Source organism: Macrobrachium rosenbergii, chromosome 10, assembly GCF_040412425.1.
Source record: "Macrobrachium rosenbergii isolate ZJJX-2024 chromosome 10, ASM4041242v1, whole genome shotgun sequence".
Taxonomy (NCBI): Eukaryota; Metazoa; Arthropoda; class Malacostraca; order Decapoda; family Palaemonidae; genus Macrobrachium; species Macrobrachium rosenbergii.
In genome coordinates this window covers 15,558,811-15,585,052 of record NC_089750.1, presented here as the reverse complement: position 1 = coordinate 15,585,052, position 26,242 = coordinate 15,558,811, and the positions used below count along the sequence as shown (strand labels likewise).

Below are 26,242 nucleotides of genomic sequence, written 5' to 3'. Positions count from 1 at the left end.
AACACAAATACAAAGCTAAAAAGGTTTAGGAATATGAACACAAATATTAAAATCCATTTCTACAAAAGTCTAATAAGACCAATAACGGAATATCCACCAATACCCACGTGTTTAGCATCGACTTCCAATATAAGGGAATTACAAAAATTCCAAAATAAGATACTAAGGTCCGCAGTGAGAAACAATCAAGAAGATGATGATCTGAATATAGAACAAATACACAAAAAATGCAAAGTAGAACCATTTAATCAGAGAATGTATAGACTGGCAACCAAAATATGGAATGAACTAGTAGTCCAGTGCAATGGAGAATTAACGGAGGAAACGGAAACCGAAGAGAGAAACTATCCAAACAACACAGACCACAGATGAACCTCAGCCATTATACTACTAGGAAATGTCTTGTGAAAAACATAAATTACAGAATTTACTATCTAAATAATTGCAAAATCATTATCATAACAGTTAATATTAAGGTTAAAATAAGAAAATTTGCAACTTTGTCTGAATAGAATCATACTATTAAGAAATATAATACGTCAATATAGTGCAAAATCATTCTTGTAATATGATTAATATTAAGACCATAGTAAGAAAAATTGTACCTTTATCTAAATAAAATTGTGGCCAAACCACACTTTACATTACTCTTACTAATACTTGACTTTATAAACTATTCCCTACCACGGTTAGCTAGCTAACTGCCCTCATTCTTCTTTCACCCATCTTACCCATCAGCTAAAAAAAAAAAATAGTTTTGCAAGTTTTTCACAAACCAAATCAATAAATACAGTTATTATAATGCTGAGATGACTGCCGAGATTTGATGTGATCTCTTTTTCAGAAAAAATCTCTCATATTACCGAGCTATCTTAGATTACCGAGATGTTATACACTTTTTTGATGGAAAAGAAAGATTACCGAGACGTTGAGCCATTTTTAATTTGGAAAGGACTTCTCAGATAACCAATGTGTAATGTCTTTCTTGTTATTGAAAATTTTACCGTGATATTATGTCCATTTAAGTTTAGACTATTTCTCTCATTACCAAAAGTATTTTGTACCTCTTTCTCTTTCTCTTTCAGAATAGTTCAACAAAGACACCAGCATTATAGCGCCCATTTGTATCAGGAAACTGTTCATGGGCATTTTATTTTTGAACACGATTTTCCAAACTTCAGTTGCAAAAAGAAAAGCCTTTTACGTAACTGATACACAACTGACCTCGCCTAATTAATCAAAGGGAAGCCATAAACGTGGAGAAATAGTAAGAAAATGTTTCATTACGCTAAATGAGGAACACAGGATCATTTAAAACAGGCTTTGTCTTTCAGTATTCTCATTAAACACAAATTTATACAAGATTCTGATCTTGAGGTTAATAAATTTTTTACATGGCAATGTCTATTTCAGTTTAGTTGTTTATTACTGTATGCTTTGCAAAACTGGAATTCTGGCTGTATTTGCAAATATATAATAGTAATGTTAATATTTTTGTACACTGGTACTATTAAGAGTTACTACAAATTGCAGTTTTATTAACTATTTAATTCCTTTCTGTTTTAGTTTGGCTGTCACTTTCACTTTACCAGTTTACCAGTTTATTTTGTTATTTTACCGGTTCATAGTTCAACTACTCGATAATGTTTGACGTTGGACGAAGGACTACAGTGACGGCATCAACAACAGCAATAATAATAATAATAATAATAATAATAATAATAATAATAATAATAATAACATCTCTTTAATCACAGAAATGGTTCATTGCCTGACATGCCTGCTTCAAAAGGAAGTATAACTCGACCACATTCCAAAAATGTTGCTTATAACTCTGAAATTAGGGAAGGTCAACTCACCCTTTTTGTTCTTCCTTCGGCAAAGAAAAATTGAAAACGCTGAAATTTTAGGGCAATTAGCATTAATGAGAAACAGGTAGCAGGTGCCACAGTGATGATAAATGACCATCACACACTGTGCTTCTACGTATTATAAGTTTGGAAGAATTTTTCTGGTTATTCCGCGCAGTCATTCACTCCTGTTATAATTACGCCACGCGAGAAAAAAAAAATGGGATTGATTTATACAAACATAAATACGAATAGCTCCCGTGTTGAAAACAACACCATTGTTTACAACTCCAATTGTTTAGGTGAAAGAAATCTCGGAAAAATAACCCCCAACACAAAGGATTCTTCATCATAAACGAGTCGTTTGCAATCAAAAGGTTACGGTTTGAACACCACCACCAAAGGCACAAAAACACATCCTAACACACACAAAAAAAGAAAAAACTCGGAGAAAGGAATAACAAAAACACCATTCTTAAAGCATCAAGAACGGCCAAAAGCAATAACACCCCAATAACAACAACAAACGTTTCGTTAGTGGAAACGATGCAGTATTTCTCTTGGTTCTCCCTTTCTCAATTTGCAGTGTTTAGACCCATACAATCGCAGATCACAGGGCGAAAGGACTTCGTTGTTTATTGCGTAATGGAATCAAGCCGCGTCCCCAAAAAGTAACTGGCTTACCTGCTGCAGTTCTGGCGTCCGGCTTGAGAATGGGTGTTGACAACATACGGTTGACCTGCAGCCATCGAAAATCAGATACACGTATCTTTTTTTTCTATTTACTTTGATTCTTTCTTCCTTTTGCAAGCTTTGATGAAGGAGAGATGAATTCACTTTGTAGTCGACTGGAGAGCCTTTGAAACCTTTACTCGAAATGCTGCTTTCTGACTTCATCTTTTTTTTTTTTTTTTTTGGTGACTTTGTCTTTCATGTCGCACTAGCCATCACCAATGGATGATGTATTGAAGTGCACAATACGGCAGGACAAAAATAAAAGATAAAAAGGACTCTTATGCACAGAATGACTCACTTGGCATTCGTTTGTATGACGGGATTCTGTTGATGTAAATGTTCCTTGGCTGTTAGGTAAATGAGGAATTCAAAAGCCATATGGCGGTGGAAATCGTATTTTGCCCCGACGTTAAGGCTGGAATAATATTGTGCTACGGCTAGATCCGGATACCAAGACAATTTTTACATGGAGGAGAGATGTTGACGAACAGAGCTTTCTAATGAAATACATCAAGTGCAAGAAGAATACTGCGGCGCTGGACACCGTTTCTCACGATGACAAAGCCATCTTGAAACGGCATAAATGAATAATCCCAGAAACACGAAGAAAATCATTATTCCATATTTTAAATAAACAGTATGGACGACTAAAAAATATGTGCAAGGCTACAAAGTCTGATCTTTCCCGTCCAATGGCGGAATTCGTTTGCGTGCGGCCTCGAAGTTCCTGAAAACAGGAGCTGATGTAGCAGATATCAGCTACTATAAAACAGAAGTGAACTGCAACCCACGATAAAAGAAAAGAATGATGCAGAAACCCACATCACAAAGTATGGGAGCCGTATTCTGTCAGTGATAGGAAAGTCCAACATAAATCTGGAAAACCTGGTTCAAAGAGCAATAAACACGGCACTAGAATAACATGCTAAGTTTTTCACAAAAAAAGTATACCTTAGTTTTACCAGACCACTGAGCTGATTAGCAGTTTTTCACAAACAGAAAGAGTTGGGGGCATGATGTTTTTCTTCCAAGCAGTGTTACTAAATGGGTCTAAGCCAAAGACTGACAGATCAGAGGTTTGATTTTAATTTCATGAAAATGGTTAAGAAGGTTGGAACATTTGCCACATTAAGGTATGGCATCAAGCTTGGCTCAAACAGCAAAAGACCAGAATTCAATCCAAGGAAGGGGAGCGACTTTGCGGCCATTTTCTGAAAAATCCATTATGTCCACGCTGATCTAAACCGTGAACTATTCAACTGATAGTTAGTAGACTGCAGTTGGTAATAGCCAGAGAGAAAAAGAACATGAGGTTAGCAAGGTACAAACAGAAGGATTGTTTATGCCATAACATTTTTTGCTTAGTGTATACATATATATATATATATATATATATATATATATATATATATATATATATATATATATATATATTTATATATATATATATATATTGTATGCAAAGTTATTCGTTTCAGTGGAATTGTGGTTGTGTGGTAATCTACAATTTCATATTGAAACCCTAATTGTTTGGTGAAGCTATTTACATATAAATGAGGCTATTCATTATGATAACGATGCTATTTATCAGTAAATAGCATTCATTCATAGAGGATGGATTAGGCGGTCAAGTGACAAATACACACCTATGGTTTTACCGCTAAACATTCATAGGACCCTCATCCCATACGCATTATGATATAGAACTTTACCCTTGTTTTGATTATTAAAAAGTGAATATCGTTTTTTTATGTACAGTCAGTGTACACTGTTTTTCTTTTCATGTACAGTCAGTGTACACAGTGTAAATTTGCGTGACTTCCTAATTCCTTGATTTTGATAATTCGCTTCAAATATTTTTCAAAATATTCATCTTATTTTTCATCAACGTCCCATGCCTTCTAAGACATTTCTTGTTATGCTGCGTAGCGTATATATATATATATATATATATATATATATATATATATATATATATATATATATATATATATATATATATATATATATATATATATATATATATATATATATATATATATATATATATATATATATATATATATATATATATATATATTATCACATCACTGTGACACTTTTTTAGTTTTCTGTAAAAGAAAACTATTGTGCCGGCTTTGTCTGTCCGCCCTCAGATCTTAAAAACTAGGCCTACTGAGGCTAGAGGGCTGCAAATATGTTGATCATCCACACTCCAATCATTAAACATAACAAATTGCAGCACCTCAGTAGTTTTTATTTTATTTTAGGTTTAAGTTAGCCATGATCGTACGTCTGGCAACGCTATAAGACAGGCCACCACCGGGCCGTGTTCAAGTTTCATGGATCGCGGCTCGTACAGCATTATACCAAGACCACCAAAAGATAGCTCTATTTTCGGTGGCCTTGATTACACGCTGTACAGAAAACTCAATTGCGCCGAAAACACTTCAGCGCATTTTTTACTAATTTGTATTCACAAGCATTTAGCTACAAACATCGTTTAATATCGAAGCCACTCTACCTCGGAGATGTTACCTAAGAGGAATTATAATAAATAAATTAATACTAAGTGGTTCGTCACCTGAGGGATCCGATCCCCATCAGCAATTTACTCTAACTTCATACACACACACGCACGTTTATTAACTTCGATATTAATGGGTTATTTATGAATCAGAATTTAGAAGTATAGAAGTTTCACATTTAAATTAGTGACGTACTGTCGTACACACATACGCACGCGCACAATCACACACAAGCACATATACACAAACACACTCACCACACACATACAACAATTAATATATACACGTATATATATTCATTTATATGTGCGAATATATATATATATATATATATATATATATATATATATATATATATATATATATATATATATATATATATATATATATATATATATATATATATATATACATTATACTCTTCTTTCAGAGAGTATATGTGTTTAGAGAAATCAGAGAGAAATTCTCGACACGGTCAGATTTGCACAATCTCGGCGTAATATTATCGGTCAGCTTTAGTAATTACCCCTGTTTGTAAAACATCAGAAACCTTTCATTCGCATGATATAATAATATAACCAATTTATGTGTGCACACTACAATAGCGTCATGGAAAGAAGTAATGGAAGGTCGCCGCAAATTAATAGTGTCAATAGAATGGTATATGATGTAACAGTCTAATTTTTGGTCATGTCCACGTGTATCAATTAGCGTGTATTGCTACACGAGTCTCGTATTTCACACAACACCCACGGCGTTTTTATGTATGGTACATTTCTGCATTGATGAACTGAAGCCTAAAGCAGTTAACATTCTTTTCTTATATGGTCTTAACAGCTATCTCCAGTAAGTTTAAAAAGTTTTTATTTTTTGGAAGTTGTATTTTTATGAGGTTATTTTGTAACTAAATGGGATTTTATAACTAGTATGGAAGTGATTTTTGTTAGCCTTCAGAATATTACGGTTTAAAAAAAAATTTGCAATCATTCTGATGTAAGATCATTTTTATTTTAGTTTGTCTCTAGCCTAATATTCAATTTTATCTACAGAAGTAACACGTCTTCATTTCTCTCTTTCGACGGCATTTTACTAGCATTTTTACTAGCATTTTTACTGTCTGACCAACACCCCTCTACTCTCTCTCTCTCTCTCTCTCTCTCTCTCTCTCTCTCTCTCTCTCTCTCTCTCTCTCTCTCCTGTAAGATAGCTTCTTCAGTTACATTGCGCAGTATTTATATTTCACCCCTTCTCACCCCCTATTTATATCGGGGCTGAACTGGGACTTAAAAGGAATCGGGAGTGTCATTATTCATCTCAGCGACCTCGAAAACTATGGATTAGACACTAATATATGTCTTTTTCGGTTATTTTTTACATGTCACCCCCTTTAATGCCACTGATGTCTTACCCCCACAGTATTCCTTTTCAGATAGTAAGTCATATGCATACCGAGATGAGGTATGATAAACCCGTAGACTAGAGATTATTTATTTACTAAATCTACGGGCAGAACCAGCCCCGTTTCAGGGAGGCCCTTCCCATCTGCACCCCCTTTGGTGCCCTCTGGTGCTAGTGATGTCTTACCCCCACAGTATTCATTTCTAGATAGTAAGTCATATATATACCAAGTTTGGGTGAAATTGCTCAGTGCGTTTCAGAATCATCCTGGAACATACACACACACATACTTACATCCACTTATATATATATATATATATATATATATATATATATATATATATATATATATATATATATATATATATATATAGATTTGATCTGTTATTTCAACGAACTTACCACGAGATATACTGGTAACTTTCATACTTATATGTCCAGCGTATGAGGTAATAGAGCACTGGGTTGCCCAAGACCTAATTAAAAAATTAAGCTCTAGAAATATGATGGGCAATGATCACAGTAATCATACTGGCGAAATGGCAAAAAGTAGTGACAACTGGAAAATTATGACAAAAGTAAAAATTTGTGCCATTTCGAATCCAGCCTTCATAACGAGATTAATAAAGAGGATTTAAAGATTACAAGTAACGTTTCGTGACTCTTATTTTATACAAGCAAATCTGGTAGATCTTAGAACCCTGGATAGAACAGATTTCATTGACGTAACAAATGCGATTTGGAATATCGATAAACGAATGTAAGCGGTAAGTAGAAGCGCGAAAAATATACTTTAATTGACGAAAATAGTCTTTTGTTTTTATTTATAACTTTAGTATCTTAAATACAAGTCAGTAATTCTAACTATAAATCTTAAATTTAAGGTAGGGGTAAATCTAGTTTTTATGTTGTGATTTGTTTTTTAATCTAACCTGTATTTGATTGTGTTTGTCTGGGGTATTTTCTTGCCTCTCTAGCTAATTCACGAAACATTTAAACTCAAATTTGTCTATGAAAACCCTGTAGGAGACCAGTTTTATGGTAATTGTGATAAGAAGGTGAAAAGGTTTATGGTTACCTAGAATCGTTGGGCCCTTTCATTATCAACGTGCATAAAGTTAAAAAAAAAAAAAGGGGAAGAAAATACCTGATACGAGCCTTTTACATATTTTGCGTTTGTACTTTTCATAATACCACGTAAAAACGTGAATAAGTCAATAAAATAGATATAGTTGTTAGTTAACCTGCTGTAGTAAGTGAAATACATTTATTGGTGTTTCAAAATTCCATCTGCCCACGTGTAAATTTCTTTTTACCCCCGTGGGAGGGCAATGCCGTCAGTGCACCTTACGTTGTGCACTGTAGGCATTAATAAAGGTTATATTGTTGCACCCCTTCGGCCCTTGCCTGCACTCACTTTTTAGCCTTTCACTCTACCTCCATTCAACTTTCTTCAGTCTTGCTGTCCAGCCACTCCAACTCCCTCTTTTCACTCTCTAAAGCGCTGAATGGCTGCTAGTCCCTCAGCACTTGGCTTTGTGGCAGATTTCCATAAACCAATCAATCAAATTTCCTCTTACCAGATTAGAAATCCTCACAACCTATGAAGGCATCGTTTCGTCTCGGCGTTTCTGTCCATTCTCTATCTTCTAAAAGTTCTTCCACTATTCCATCACTGCCGTTCCTTTATAAATAAACACTGATTCCATTTTGAAATACGATTATTAGCACACATCTGGAAGAGAACTCATTTTCTCTCCTTAAGACACCCAAGCCTGTCTACCCGCACTTCCAGGGTAACAACCTGAACCGTTTGTTCCGTCGCCTCAAACATTCTCATTAGAGGACTTACGTCGGTGGCCTGAAAGTTAATTAAATGGATTACTGACCCAGGTGACAGCTATCTGCAGAAAAGACGAAAAATATTCAGGCCAAGAGACTTGGCGGTCTTCTTCTTTTTGGAGCTCGTTTTTTCCCAGCGGAGCCACGTAGAATAGAGCGATAAAAACCAGACATGAAAGAAAATGTGGGATGACAGTGAACGATGTATTTTTTCCCCTGTCTCGGGAAAAAATCTTCCCGAGATGATTAGGCTTGATATAAGAAGGATATGAGATATGAAAACGTGTTTGCGAATAGAATATATTAAAATTTTGTTGATCATTTAATAACGAAAATTATCTCGCGCGCCTGAATGCGTTTTGCTAAGAAATGTCAGTTATAAAGTGGATATTATTACCTCAACCAAGGGTTTATATTTGCTTATGTTTTGTTTGGTTGTTCCCTTGTAAGTAAGTGAACATTAATATGTGTATTTTCACCACGTAAATTATATAAAATTTTCACTTGCATCCTGCAATACTCGTCATCTGGGGATAGCTCCTAATATTTTTTTTTTAATATCGTTTAAATACTTCGTACACCAAATACCAGGTAAAATTAAGACAAGAAAGACAAGAGAGACCATAAGTGAAAGGAAACTTAAATTCATTAGTCATATTATTATTATTATTATTATTATTATTATTATTATTATTATTATTATTATTATTATTATTATTATTATTATTCAAAAGACAATCATGTTCCGGAAAATGCAGGGCAAAAATAAACCTTGTGTTGATTTTTTATAAACTTTTTTACGCAGAAACAACAACTTTATATTGCAATAAAAATACATATTTAACAATTTTACAGTGAGGGTCTTATAATTCGTATTTAATTTCACTACATGAGAACAGACGACTCGTCTGAAAAATGGTTAGATATTAGCTGTTAAATTATATTTACCCTGGAGGAAGATTGCAATATCTGGTTAACCACTGAAGTTTATAATATGATGGTGCTCAAAATCAGACAATAGTATACCTGCCACTAGACTAATGGCAAAAAATAGGTTTCATCTTGGCAAAGTGTTTAGTAAATAAAATGCCACAACCTGTCAACACAAGTCAGGAAAGCTTGTTTTGATCAACATCCTTTAGAAGTAAGAGTTTAAAGGATACCTATCAAGTAGAAAAGATACCAGACTTAAAACTCTTAAATCCGTGATCTCCGCAATACGCAATGCAAGAATAACCCAGGACTCTCAGGTTACCAAGGAAACTCGGGGGATGACGAAATGTAGAGTGATGAAGTCTAGTTTTCTAGTACTTAATTCAGAAGTTTAGGCATTGCATTGGTGTGATTTATATTTCCTAGGTTTTGTATCACCTTCCTCCAAGGAGAAGCCTTAGTCCCACTCTTTATTATATATATATATATATATATATATATATATATATATATATATATATATATATATATATATATATATATATATATATTATATATATATATTGTATATATACATATATTTATATGCTTATATGTCACAAAATAGCGAGTGACAATATATTCAACCAAGGCCACAGGAAAAATAAAAGAAAGAGTACCAAGTGCTTTCTTTTTATTTCAACATTGTACCTCGAAAATGTGTTGAAATAACACGAAAGCGCTTGGTACTCTTTCTTTTATTTTCCTGTGGCCTTGGCTGAATATATATATATATATATATATATATATATATATATATATATATATATATATATATATATATATATACATACATACATATATACACACATATATAATCTATATATTTATACACACACACATACACACATATATATATATATATATATATATATATATATATATATATATATACATACATATATATATGTGTGTAAGTAAATTATACATGTTTATATATAGAAATATATATATATATATATATATATATTATATATATATATATATAATATATATGTATAAATAAATATAATATATATATATATATATATATATATATATATATATATATATATATATATATATATATATATATATATATATATATATAATGGACAGTTGGGTCCATAGCAGAAATAGTAATCATGGCATTCACTTTCTTTGAATTCATGCTGCAAAGTCATGGGTTTGTGACGACTGATAACCTTGTGATATATTAAATATGTTACTATTATTTTATAATGCTCGGTATGCATGGATGTGAAATGACAAATTTCCTGAAAATTAAATCCGCCTTATCTTATGACATACATTCAGTACCTCTCAGTAGTGATGAAAATTATAAGAAAGAGTAAGCGCAATATAGAATCAAAGGTGTGTCAACAGCCAATAATGTAACAATCTACAATCTGCCTTATTATTTTTCAATAATCATGAAAGAAAAATCTACATTGCTGAATATCCAAAAGGCACCCACACAAAGTCCCATTACTTGACCTTTGAGAAAATCTTTTGATGACGGCCATTTAGCAATAAGGTCGAGATTTATTGAAGAACAACGACCACTGTATATTAGACACAGCGTTTTCCCCACCCACAGGTCAGCTATGATAATGCTCTATTCTGTAAAAAAGTAATGAAACAATAATCGTCATCTAATTTCATTTCGGTGGAGAACATCATCAGTTATTTTGCTATCCTCTTTTGAAAAGGAGGAAAACACGAACAGAGGCAAGAACGGCTGAATCTTATAGTAATTAGCAAATACAGTGTATGTATTATAAATATATATTTATATTTATATATATATATATATATATATATATATATATATATATATATATATATATATATATATATATATATATATATATATATATATATATATATATATATATATAATATATATTTATATATTTCTTTATAATATTTTTCGACTAAATTTTGACATTTTGTGTGCAACATTCTTAAACATTCCCGTGTTATGTGCTGTATTTTCATTAATTTCAGATACACGGCATCCCTATAATCAGCTATCAAAATGGCGTCTGCGACTGAGGTACGTTCTGATCAAAGAGCAGTAATAAAATTCCTTTTGGCGGAAACCGAGACCTACTACCTAGATTCAGCCAGCCTCGTGCTGGCACTGGCTCTTACTCTTCAGCAGCCCGTAATGAACGAGACCGAAACAAATATTCGCAGGTGCTCACAGAGTGTTTATGCATGTTCCGCCATTGCAGGCGTCACAGCTGTGTGAGGCCGCCCAGGGTGCGGGAGATTAGACAGATTTCCTTGTCCTTCTTCTCGCGATGATAGGTGCTTCCGCCAACGACTCGCAGTGCTCTCATCCAATGCCAGGTTTGTGTAGACATTCTGTAAGCGCCTGCGAATGTTTGTGACTGTCTCATTTTCCGCCAAAAGGAATTCCATCACTGCTCTTTGTTCAGAACGTACCTCAGTCACAGACGCCATTTTGATAGCTGATTATAGGGCTGTCGTTTACCGTAAATTAATGAACGTACATGACATAACGCTGGAATGTTTAAGAATGCCGCACACTGAATTTAAAATAATTGTTACATTACTTATTGAATGCCCCTCGTATATATATATATATATATATATATATATATATATATATATATATATATATATATATATATATATATATATACAGATATTATATATTATATGAATTTTTTATCACATGACCATGACATTGATATATATAAATATATATATATATATATATATATATATATATATATATATATATATATATATATATATATATATAATATATATATATATTTAGTTTTCATAAATAAACTTTTTAGTTTTCGAAACTTTCTATTGAAAATGAACTATTTTATCAATGGAAATATCTTGTTTAGATTTCTTTTCAATTATTCAACATGCTGTCCATTTACACTTCAGATACCAGACACCTAATAATTATGACCTCATAAAATCCCATATAGACTATTTATTACTACACAGATATAGTCCTAAAGAACTTTGATTTTAATGCCCGAAGGAGAAAACAGATATAGTTAAAGCAGGAATTTTTTATCATCGTAAAAGGACAGATTAGTAAAGCATACGTTTAGTCATATTTTTGGAACACGGCTAATTAGGTGAAATAGTAAAAAAAAATATTTAACATAAATTACTTTTAACAGTATCCCATTGTTTTTAACGTTTCTTACCCCTTTCACTGCTCTCCTGTATCGTTGGTAATAATCTCAGAAGCCTTAGTCCGTGGGTAAATTCTGAGCGTCTGTGCGTGTTTGTGTGTTATCCCAGCTGGGTTTGATGTTTTTGCTTGTCGTACTGAACACACTAATTCATATGGTGTTAGTGGGAAATTTAAATTAAACGTACCGTATTCATAATTCCTGTCATGTTTTACATCTATGACGTAAGAAGCTATCTCTGTCAAAGAAGAAACAGACAATGTTCAGGTCAAATATGAAAGTGGGTGCATGCGTCAAGATACTGTATTTTTCTCTCTCTGGAATTTAGGTCACGGTAGCAACAATGCTGCTGACGAAGCTCAGCTAATGAGAGAAAGAAATCTGCTACAACATGAAGAAACAATACGTTACATCCAAGAACAGAACAAAGCTGACTCGGAACCAAGCAAGCACTCTCACAAAGCCGGGCTGAGCATACTTTCATCTGATTTTTCTCTCTTTTATGAACTGAAGAATGATAACATTGATTCCCTTGCACCGAAGTTACAACTTCAAGAACATTTATCAAAAGGCTTCATATATCTTCTCCATATGCACAAGAAGTGTTGATGAGTGGGAAGTGTGCTTTCTCTTTTTGGTAATTATCTAATTATCTGGGAAGGACGAGTGAATGTTTGCGTAATTAGGTTCGCCAGTTTACTGGGGTTGTTAAATGGTTACATATAAAAAACGGCAACTCACAGGTAAATCCAAAAATCAATAATCCTGGTACCTGTATACCAGTAAAAGCTTTCTATTAACCCTTTTTTCCTATTGAAAGAAAACAAATGGTGTAGGAACAGAAGTATCATTTAAATAAATTTAAGCTCTGACCAATAAACAGAAACTGTTTCTTGAAGGCAAATAAAAAAAAGAATAACTTTGAAATACGCTGCTTGATTTCAAAGCAAAGGAACTGATAATGTTCTGATTAAAGTAACATGTTCGGATACGATATTTGTTTTCTTGAATGCATAGGAAGTGCTCTGGAATGCAACGAAAGTAATAATCTAATAAAAATTGCCATGTTCGGATGCGTTACCAGTTTTCTTGAATGAAGACGTCATTATTGTCTAGAAACATTATTCTTTTTCTTTGGAGTGTAAAGGAGAATGGTCTAGAAAAATTACCATTTTCAGATATGCTCTTTGTTTCCTTGAAGGTAAAGGGAGTGATCATACCGGTACAGTTAACAGGTCTGAGAACACTAAGCTTGAATGTATTTCTTTCCAAAATGGAACTAAATGGCTATATCAGAATAATTTCTCAACAAGAAATCTGAATGATTAATCTCAATTAATTGAAATTTCTCTCTTGTTCAGCCGAACAATAAACTCTGGTCAGCACTCTTGGGCAGAAAAAGATTAGTTTTATTCCATAATATAAACCCACTACTTCAGTGGCCAAATTGCTGGCAGCACCACAACGAACTAATTGCATATTGATTTTGCAATTATTTGCGTACAGTCCGTTTGGAACATGACATAAAAGACTGCATTTGGAGCCCTCTACTTATCGGGGCATGTACTAAAATAGCCAATTACTGATTGAAAATAATAATTCATTTACATATCATTGAGTGTGAGAGCTGTAATTACGGCCACCATTCGCCTGTCTGACATCTTTCCTGTGTATGTTTATTTCTTTTACTTGTATCTCGGCCGATCATTGTGCTTCCCTTACGTTTCTGTCTTTTTTCCTCACCTGCTTACATGTTTATGGTTTTGATTTTCCTGGTCTTGCTGATATCCAGCCACATCACCCTCCCATGTCCTTCTCCTTAAGACATAACAGTTTCCTAGTTACCCATAACCTTGACAATCCTACATTATTATTTCATCTGATAATGATAGTTATCTAACGCTGATCTTTTCTACATGTGTACTAGATTTGATAAGAAAGGCACCTTTATGCCACCGAGCTTTATACAACCACTCTTTGTTGGCTAATGACTAATCATTTTCATTCAATGATTAATATGGCTTGTTTCTGATCAATAGGAAAAATCTGAGGTTAATCTTTTATATAGATTTCGGTTTCTATTTGTACCTCCAATTCATAAGTAAGTAACGAATCATATTTTTAGTCAATAAATTATTATTTTGTCATTTTATAAGAGTAATCAAAAATTCATTTTAATCAATTAAATATTAATTTACAAAGAATACACAAACCACAAACAATCAGTCTATGTTGGGAATTGCCAGTAATTTGACCTTTGAAGTGATAGATTTTTTTATTTTTTATAAAACTTATCCCTTTCTGAGCACAAGTATTGACCGAGGTTATTATTATCAGACTGAGATGAGAGCATAAGAAACTGCTAACTTTGCTTTTAATTCTTTGTTCCACATCAGAGCTGCTTTTATCACTCAAATATTATGAATAAAAGAAAATCTAAATTAAAACAATTTTCTAATTTTCCTTTTGTTTAGCTACTTGTTTTATTTCGACGTGTTTAACGTTTGGTGTCTGGCGACAGTTAATTATAACCAGTAAATCAATAAATAGTTCCCTCCCCCTCCCATGCAATTAATCAGTCTTTCCAAATAATTACCAAACACCTGAATGAAAATGATTTAGCTCATTAATTCTCATGGATCCTTCTCTTTCCTTGACTATTGCAAAGCTAACACTCTCTTGATGAGAGCTAACAGAACTTGCACCGCGTACTCCACATTCATCAGTTCGTCTTGTGCATATATAGTCGATAAATATGCATGTTACGAAATGTTCTTGAAGTTCCAACATCAAAAAGAGAGAATTAATGTTCCCTATGTTCTCTGGCACATGAAAGGAAAAAAAAGAAATCAAATGAAAGTGCGCTGTGTCTGGTTCTTTGTGAGTGTGTGTATATGTGTGTGTGTGTGTGCATGCTTGCTTCCAAGTCAACATTATTCTGGTCTTTGATGTAACAGTATTGTTTCTCGACGCTGAAGCAGGTTTCTTTCTTTTCCTCTGTATTTGCTTTCTCATTAGCGGAGTTTTGCCAGCTACCTTCATGCTCTTCTGACCTGAATTCCTCGAAAAAAAAAAATATTGGTTAGTTTATCACTGTGTTCCTGTTTCTACAATTTTGTGGTTTTATTTGGAGAGATATTTGCCTTCATAACTGAGTATTTCTGAACTGGAAATGGGAAAGAAAATTGTACTATTGTGAAAGGCTAAATGAAAGAGACAAGGGAGTTATTTAGTTTGCCGATGGTGTTAAAACATACCGCACGTATTGCATTAGTTTCTCTTCATCAGTAGTTATGAATATATCTAAAGGAACAATATATCATATAAATTTTACAAGTAATAGCTTCATTGCCAAAACTATAAAAGTGTGCTTTATGAACGAGTACCGAGGAATATCTTGTCCCGTAAATTAACTGGTGGGTTAAATGTTGATAGCTTCAATAGAAATTAAAAAAGAAAAGCTCACAAGGAAGATTTGCTCTGTAGAGTCAACTGTATTTCTTTGCTTGATATGAGCTTAACTTTCCTCGAGAAGGTAATAGGAAATTAGCTGCAGCTATTTCAATACCATTCATAATAATAGCAAATTAGCAATAGGCCAGCAAGCCACTTATTGTCATTCTTACGGTATTAATAATGATAACGATAAAAATAATTAGAAGATAAGAACGATAACTCCCAAAAACCTTTATGAGAAAATTGTTCAATATGTACTGTACACCCCAAAATTAGAGTTGAAATATTACCTCTTGGTACGAAATGACACGATAATAATATTTTCATATGTACGGAATTCATTTACGAATTGTTTTGTACTTGTATAAATACTCTTAAGGGTAAAACCTAACCAGACTTTGTTTTAACAGCTAAATCAAGTAATTATTTCTTTATTCTCTCTACGTTTCTTATCAATTTCACTATATTCCATCCCCTTCCGAAGCCTTGCTATAACTTTCATAATCTTATAGGTATTTTCTTTTATTTCAAGCCCTGCTACTCATAGATATCTATGTCTATCTATCTATCTCTCTCTCTCTCTCTCTCTCTCTCTCTCTCTCTCTCTCTCTCTCTCTATATATATATATATATATATATATATATATATATATATATATATATATATATATATATAAAATATGTTTTAATATGTTTTTATGTTTTTATGTTAGGGATTAATCAATATTCAGAGAGTTATTAGTACTATTTAATAATTGTTATTCTTATCACCTTACTAGTGCCACCTATTAACTTCGAGTTCTGAAAGAGAACAGTAAATGTATTCCTATTTCAATTTTCATTACTTCTTATAGTAACATTTTGTGACGATCACCCTCTATTACCAACAGCTAATCGCTGAAAATTTCAGGAACGGAACGTATCTCGACATTAGCATTATTTTTCCGCCTACGCCAGCCTACCTCCCTCCTATTCCGTGGATGTAATCCGACATCTTATTTATTGATTACTGGTTGCCTTTGCTCTCTTCCTATGGTCAGAGATATTATATCATTGTTTAAATTTTACTCTTCTTGGTGCTATGTACCTAATGGCATGTAAGTAATTGTTCTTACTTTTACTGTTGACGTTTAATTAGACGTTTGACTTCAACCAGTTTCCAATTCTTTTTTGTTTACATTTTAATGAAACAGTAATTTTGATTTCGTGATGCATGTTTTGAATCTTATTTTTCTGATAGTGGTAAATTTACTTCGGCGAATTGTTAGTTCATTGTTACTTTTTGTTTGAACGTGTCTAAACGTAATACATAAAGGATCATATAAATAATAAATTACCTGGGTCATGTTTCCCTTGTCGTAACACAACATAACTGGTAGGCGGAAATATTGATATATCCTTGAGCGAAATGGAGAAATATTTAAAATAAAAGAGCATGACCAAAAAACAATATGAAGAATTATTGATGAGGTCCTTCATGACGATAAAGAAATTATAAAATTATGCATGATGTTTCATAGTATATATATATATATATATATATATATATATATATATATATATATATATATATATATATATATATATATATATATATATATGTGTATATGTATATATATGTGTGTATATAATTTATATGTATATATATATATATATATATATATATATATATATATATATATACATAGTACAATACATACACACACATATATATACATACACGTAGTGAGTACATACATACACACACTTATATGTATTTGTATGTATGTATATATATATATATATATATATATATATATATATGTGTGTGTGTGTGTGTGTGTGTGTGTGTGTGTGTGTGTTTGTGTGTGTGTGTGTATAATATGAATCATAACCACATCAAAACTAAACAGTATGAAGAATTGTTCATGATATCCATCATATTGATAAGGAAAATAGTGTAGAATGATGGATATTGTTTCATGACCTCTAATACAGAAGGGGAAATGATGAGGCATCTCTCCTGCGGGGGTTGTTGGTAATAGAGGGTGATCGTTCTTGGTTCCCTGAATCTCGACTCAATTGCTAAATGGCCGTCATCAAAAGATTTTCTCGACGGTCACGTGATTAATGGTAGATATTTTACCTATGGTAACAGAATTGTTTTCCTGGCGGTTTTTCTTTTTATTTATGGGTTTGTTCCTTACGAGCCGATTTATGCTTTTTGTTACCCGGCCCTTTTGTTTCCCCCAACCTCTTTTTAATTTCTTAATTGACAGTGGTTATGTAAATGAATTTTTGTTTTCTTTGCAATACAAAGAAGCTTGTTTTATTTACTTTCTCTTTGATTATTTGGACTTTTTTTTATTCTAAATACACTAATGTTCCTCTGTTTTGTGTACGGTAAGAATTTCAACAAGTTTTAAATAATCCTTTGATTAAATTTTGATATTACCTTGGAGTTTAAGGTCTGTTAAACAATTATAACGAAACTCGTTATATTCCCATCAGTGAACTGACAATCGTATTATGTTTAACTAAAAGCTTCATAAGACGCTACGTTCTTCAGCGTTCAAACAACACTCAAATGCCAACATTTTGTACTTAACCATTTGCCATAAAAAGTGCCTTCTTAAACCGTAAATAGTGCCTTCTTTAGCCATAAAAAGATCTTTCTTTAACCATACAAAAATGCCTTCTTTAACCATAAGAAGTGCCTTCGTTATCCATAAAAAGTGTCTTCTTTAACCATAAAAAGTGCCATCTTTAACCACAAAGGGTGCCACCATAAAAAGTGCCTTCATCGTCTATAAAAAGTGCCTTCTTTAACCATAAAAAGTGCCTTCTTTAACCATAAGAAGTTCCTTCTTCATCCATAAAAAGTGCCTTCTTTAACCATAAAAAATGCCTTCTTTAACCATAAAAGTGCCGTGTTTAATGACAAGTTTTCTCACGAAACAGTCTCTCATAATCCCAAATTCACAAAAGCAACAGACAGATGGATGGTGGGCATATTCTACTATGACACCCTTGTAGCGGGGAAGTACAGATAAAATGAGGAATCCCTTTGGGGATAGATCCATTTACATTTCTACAATAGAGCGTCAATGCCCATTATACCTCTCTATTAAATTAGCCTATTCATCAGAGGAATTATCCAACACTTGGTTTTACAGATGAATGCTCGGGACGACTAGATGTAACCAAATAGGTGTAGAAAACGATCATTTATATAATTTGATTTGTCAGCGCTAGTTCTTAAAAAGATATTTAAAAATATATATAGTGAGTCATAAAATATTTTGGGGCAGGTGTTTGTCAAATTAAAATAAAAAAAACCTAAAGTTTCTTTAAAAATATAAACATTATATACACTGAATGATCAGTCAGCATTATTTGGCATTTGTTGAATATAATAGAAAGATAATACAGAGATTAAATTTCATGCAGAGTCAAAAGACTTGATATTGCCAGTGCATATAGATTTTATAAAATGGAGCTCTTTACTTAAAGCTCGCTGACCTATCGGCAAACAAAATGCATTGAAATATAATTTTGCAAAATCAGCTTTCCTAGAATTTCAGATGATTTGTGCCGTGAAATTCAGAGGAGACATTCAGTAAATTTTCATGAAAAAAAAAGAAAACAGAATCCTTTTACGAATTGGTATCGATGAAAGTGAGACCTGCTTGGGTGTCCAAAATCGGGTCTAAATGATTATCGTGGGCTTGGAGGCAAATTCACTCATTTAAATTTTATTTGCCTTGGAGAGTGAGGCCATGTGTTGAGAAATCGTTACTTTTATATCAAGTCATCAAAGTGTAAAAATTAAAGTATGAATCAAGTCGGATAAAAATTCTTATTCCATTCATATCAGGATCACACTGAATAATTTTGAAAAAAATATATATACAGAATTAAATTAATATAATGTTTAGTTTAACGATATCAACGTGATGCATAACTGGTAAACTTTATGATAGCTTGTTACATAATCCGAGAGAAAAATCCGAACGCTAAGCTGAATAAATTGACCAAAACCTTTAATTCATTAGGCAAGGGAAAGGAATAAATTATGGGCAGGATTAAATAGGAAACAATATCTATGATAAATAATCTTCAGAGTTTACGTTAGCCGAGTATGATCGAATTTTACAAAGAAAAACGAAGAAAAATTGATTAAAACAGAGAGATTACATTATTTAATTACAATGTGCGGTAAAGAACGAAGAAGCTGAAAAAAGCTTGATAAGGAAAATAAGCTCCATGAGCTAAAAATGATTAAGCTGAGTAAGCTGGACAGCGCAAACAAGAAAGCAGTAATAGATGGACATGACATTCAATTACAGGAGATTCAGGGAATGAATATCAACTAGCATATACACAACGGAAGCATTAGGAAGAACAAAGAGGAGAATGGAAAGCTTTGTAAATTCAAGGAGAGAGGGTAAGGAAACAAAGAACCAGAAGAACGACATCAGTTGAGAATTTAACACGAGACAAAAAGAATGAAAGATGAAGATGGAAAACAAATTAAGCAGCAAGAATTTGGGACTTTCTTTTTCCCAAAACATTTTATGCGAAAACTCTTTGATTTTCGAAGAATTACACAAGAAGGATGTTATTTTAATTACTCTGTTTTTTTATTTAAATTGATGGATTATATTCTATTTCGTAATACTGCCAATTATTTTTTTGCAGTATTACAAGAGCTGAAAGTCCAAGTATACAAGTAAGAAAAAATCTTCCTTTCTAGATTTAGAACATAAAGTAAAGGAAAAATATTTATTCATTCCACGATTTCATATCCTGTATCCTAACACGACACTTCATATACCTATAACCTTCAACAAAGGGGATATTAAAAGGAAAGAAAGTGTTATGGTGATATTTTTAAGTACACGAGATTACAGGTTGCAAAATACCTGCTATTTTTTCTAGCTTATGAAACACATTGAATTATAGGGAATGTTAACCTGGCATTTTTGAACTTGAAGAAAGCTGAAGTATAAATTTTGAGATTTCTTGTGTATATTTAGAGCTCAAGGTAAATAATAAAATACACAAAGTATCGTCCGTTTCAAGCCTTTAGTAATTAAGCAGAAGAAAGACATAGGAGACTGAAATGCGTGTAGGTAATTTTCGAACAAAGGAATTGTATTTCACAATGGGTCCGAAAATTAAGACGAATTATAGATTTCTTGGTGTCATTTACATCTATTATTCCCTCACACCAGAGGGATACAGGCGATTACCTCAGCAGGAACGCCATTTAAAAACAGCATGTACGACGGCAAATGAACAGATGGATAATGCGAAGGCAATGATGCCAAAAATACTTGCGTTCAAACAAGGTCATTCACGAACTCCTGATTCGCAAACGTTGACCTAAATACTTAGGGTCATGTTACGTACACTGAGGATACGGTATGTGAAGCACTGTGGTCTCAGTCACCAGGTAACAAATATTCCTACAATAGGGAATCCTACTTAAAGAATATTCAGCAAATTCGTATAAACGACTTTGTATAATTTCATCTCAAAGTAAACTTGAAATTGCTAATAATGATAGAATTCAGAGAGATGTTTTTTGATATAGCCAACCATAGAAAATAATAATATAATTAGACTGGAATAAAACCTTCCGTAGTCTTACGATCCAAAACAGTTGATTAGATAAACCATAGGAAATGATTAATAGACAGTTGTAATAAATACAATGAAAGATCCGGAATTTTTAATGAAACAAAGCATCATATGATCAACGAGCAATTCTTTTGATGACGGGCATCAGTCCACTGAAATTTAGATTTGAAAGGACGACTATACCGGTTTAAACCCAATAAACCCACTTGGAAGATTTGCTTCATTGTTTCCCATTCAGTTTCAAAAGAGCCGCGGAACAAAATTCTTTGCCTCAAAGAATTTTTATTCTATATAAGAAACATTTGTAGACTTCGTGCGTCTTTTCCTTGCACAGATATTGATCAGATCTTCCTTTTTTTTTCTACAAATGTCGCTTCTTAATCAGATATCCCTGAAAATACATTCATTTATTAAAGAAAAAGAGACCAAAGGTTCAGAGAGTCGAATGAATTATTAGACACCAGTATTCAGCGGGGTAGGTTTTTATTCCGGGAAATGAACTTCTGTGAACAAGTCAAAGCTGTCGAATTTCTGCTAATTAGAAAGCAAATACGGACCGAAAGAGAGGCGAAATCTACATTAACTGGAGCCAGCAAGCGTTCATCAAACAGCAGAATAATGTTGACCTCGACGAGAAAAGATAAACTCTCGCATATAAAGATGCAGGACTCTTTCACATGTGTATTTTTTTCCTCGTAAAAAGCAGAACACTAGTGACTTTATTTTTTATTTTATTTTATTTTATTTATTTATTTTTTTTTGAGCCAAGAACACTCTTCCACCTTACATTTTACCCTTGAAAAAGGAACACCAGCAACATAATTTTTCTCTTCTTGAACTCCAAGCTTGGGAAACGTTTATGGTACGTGTTTATCGAGTTTGAATAAGCAGTATGCGCTTTGTTTCTCGAGGCTTGCAATCTATTCCTTCTCCTCGAATTCTTTCAGCTGTACCGTCGCGTCGCATTAATCAGGTAAAACAATGTTTTCTAGGTTTTTGGTTGCTTCTTGCTAAACCATTTCCATGCGGGTTTGGGGAAGATTTGAGAAGACTTACTAATTATGATGCTTTCATAGACAAAATAAAATGATAGAAAAAGACAGATATATGAAAGCAAAGCTAAATATATAACTTTAAAATTATCTGAAGCTTTTATGTTGATGATTTTTTTTGTGGAAGGGGAGTAAACAAGAAATGTACAAGGTGTATAAACTGTGGTCTCAAAGAGAGCAGGACTGTCAGAGTAGAGAAAACGGGAATTGTCGTAGTAAATAATTTCTGGTAATACATATATCGAAACAAGGAATAATGTTAAATCATAAAGATAGAATCACTAAAACTAAGGAATATGAATTCACATTTCTTTTTTCAATATCGTTGGAAGAGAGCATAAATTTATAATTGCTGTTCCATTGCGAATACACTCGTTGAATGTGACATCGTATGAAAATAATCATTCTCACATAAGGATCCATTTCTAAGTAAAGAGCTAACAGTAAAAAGAGAACATTTTTACCATTAATATTGCAAGCTCAAAATCCTTCCTACGGGTGTCATAATATATTTTCATGATACCATTTGTTCTTGTGCTTCATTTATTCTTTTGCCTGCAGCACCTTGTCTCATTTACGTAAGGCTTTCTGATATATTATCTTCTTCATTCTTGCTTGTCTGCCGCTTTTTCTAACACGTTTTCTTCTTGGCTTAATATTTCCTTTGTAAATGGTTACGTAAAATGAAAAGAAAATAGTTATTAAGTAAAATCAATAACAAAACTTTTAGTTGATTGTTCATCTACGGGTAGTGTTGAATGATCAAATCACTAGCCAACAAACAGTTGTTATTCCTATATCGATACAAAATAGATGCTCAATGAAACTGGGTATAATCAAAGATTGTGAATTCATTTCTAATATAACTACACATTTAAGTCTGCAAGACACTAACAAACTGGTTTGTTGTAGTCTTTAATACTGTTTTTATTTAGCATTTGTCACCAAAACATTAGTAACAGTTTTATGTGGATATCACATAACACAGACATGTAGAAACAGTCCCTCTCTCTTTCCCTCTCTCTCGCTCGCTCTATTAATCTGTCTATCGAATAACTGGAAAAATAAAATGAAAGGTAAATTTATAGTAACTTTATTATAAGTCAGCAAACTTATTTGTAAATACACACACACATATACTGCATATGTATTTACAAATAAGTTCTTTATTCTTTATATATATATATATATATATATATATATATATATATATATATATATATATATATATATATATATATATATATATATATATATATATATATATATATATATATATATATATAGTAATATATATATATAATTTATACATATTGCTATTGATGTTATGTAAGTCCTTTCTCTCTTTCCCTTTAGCTCTTTGTTGAATATTGGAACAAACGATAAAAGAATAAGAAACAAAACAAAAAATTCAACGTTAATTCATGCTGTCGACAGATTTCCTTTAACTTTAAAAATGAAGGGAAGTCACGAATACCCTCTAATGGCGGAGGAATACAGCTTCCAAAAAATAATTTTTGACTCCGAGTCAATGCACGGATCCCAAATCAGTTGAAAAGTACAACATTGTGTCCTTTAGTTCAGCTCATTCTAATTTGGACGATATCTTCATTTTCTATTTCTGGCTCATACTTTAGAAAAAGTTTAAGGACAATTCAGACTTACTGACTTTCTTTCCATTTTTACATATAGATTTACTCTCCTGTGAAACTTGTCTATTTGTTTTGTGCCTTTTTTTTTCTTGCATGTTACTCGCTCTTGATGTTAATTGATTTGTTTAGTTTGAAATCAAAAGAAAGAGCATTGTTCCCTTCCATCTTATCCCTTATCTCAATCCCTTTCACTTTGTAACAACCTTACCCCACTCCCCCTCCCCCCACCCCACTCCCCCTCACCCCACTCTTTTTCATTTCCATTCTGCTCCCCGCCACTTCATTTCATGATGGCAATAGTTGCTAGTTTTTTGTTTCCATTTCATTCTCTTACACATGCCTTTATTTGCTCTTCTTGCAGATTTGCTAAAGAGTGCGGCTACAGTACCAGTGATACAGGTGAGTTGAAAAGACATAGATGGAGGGTAAAAAAGAAAACAAGATAATGAAAGGCAAAAGAAAGATAGGATGAGGGTTAACTGGTGACGTGGGAAGGAGATCGTGATGACTGAGGAGTTGTGTGGTATGTGTAATAGACGACACTGAGGGCAGGTGAGTCTCTCCATTTTCTCTTCGTACGATGATCTACTAAGGGATTCAGAGCCGATGAAACACGGTTTTTCGGCAACACCTTTTTATCAAAGCATCGGATAAAGGTGAAAGTTGGCAAGTGTATATTTTATAACCCTACCTAATTATTGCAAGTGTTATTTACTACCTAAGTTCAATAGTTCTGGTACTTACCAGAGTAAAAGTGGGTTTCTATGCCAGAGCCATCAAAATCGCAGGTAAGGGTTTTGAACACAATAATGACGTTAACCTATGACGTCATAAGGCTCCACCCACAGTGAAGAGAAGTTTACATATGGGGAAAACGTCTCTTCACTGTGGCTCTGCCCACTTGGCGATGGCATATTCACTAATTGATATTAGCACCCAAGACCAAGAGAAAGGGAAGGTTTGCTCACTTTCCCCCAAATATCCCATGTAGGTGGAGCTTTGTCTACTTCCTTATTGCATCAGCAGGTGAATTGCCGCAATGAGCATGTACCTCGAAGATATGTCATCGCCTACATAGTTACTCCAGGCAGGAGGCAACGACATCCAATTGGGTAGACCTTGTCTCTCTTGGCCTTTTAATACCCATACAAGGCTTCAGCGATATCAATGATGGCGAGCAGGATTTGTCATCGTCCCCTGATAGCATTATCATTCTCAATAATTTTATTATTATTATTATTATTATTATTATTATTATTATTATTATTATTATTATTATTATTATTTTGTGGAGGTTTCATTGCAACTTCCACAGCAGTTGTTAGGACTAAGTTGTTAGCTTGGATTTCTTCCATTTTCTTGATATTCGTATTGTTTCTACTTTACAAATAATTCAGTGCAAGTAGTTCATCCACATAATGAACCAGTCTATAGCTCATTTGTTAGATCTACATCTATTCAGGGCGGGAATACAAAAAGACAATCCATTTTGTTTATCTCAGGTTTTGACACTATAGCCTTCTGTTTGCAGCATGTCAGGAGCGGTCACTAGAAGTAGAATTTAAATGAAAAAGCAATGATGCCTCATTTCCCTCAATTGTTAGAGTTGTAAAGTCAACGCCATTGTTTTATTTCAGTTAATGTAACCCATTGTTATTTTTCTTGGTTTTTATTTATATCATATAACACCTAAACAGCGCTTGTATACTTAAAAGGTACTGGTAGGAGTCAAGATTTTGAGGGCAAGCTCAAGCTATTATTTACCTGCTTCAATATCAATCAAATGTAACACGATTTATATTGATATGCATGGAAAGGAAAATATATTGAAATCAGTTTGAATGAGGAACATATTGTTATAATCACTGTGTTTTAATAGATATGTTTTAGAGGTACAAATAAAACATCTAACACTATACATAATTAATTTACAAAATGTCTTCGTCGTCGTCACTC

At 32.9% G+C, this 26,242-nt stretch overlaps 1 long non-coding RNA gene across 1 annotated transcript in view; it reads left to right on the top strand.

The window, feature by feature from the left end:
- Window positions 1-26,242, top strand: part of LOC136842981 (uncharacterized) — a 495,876-nt gene that overhangs the window by 453,454 nt on the left and 16,180 nt on the right. The window contains exon 6 of the long non-coding RNA XR_010854399.1: window positions 24,648-24,685. This is a non-coding gene — a long non-coding RNA (uncharacterized lncRNA). The remainder of the gene's footprint in view (window positions 1-24,647; window positions 24,686-26,242) is intronic.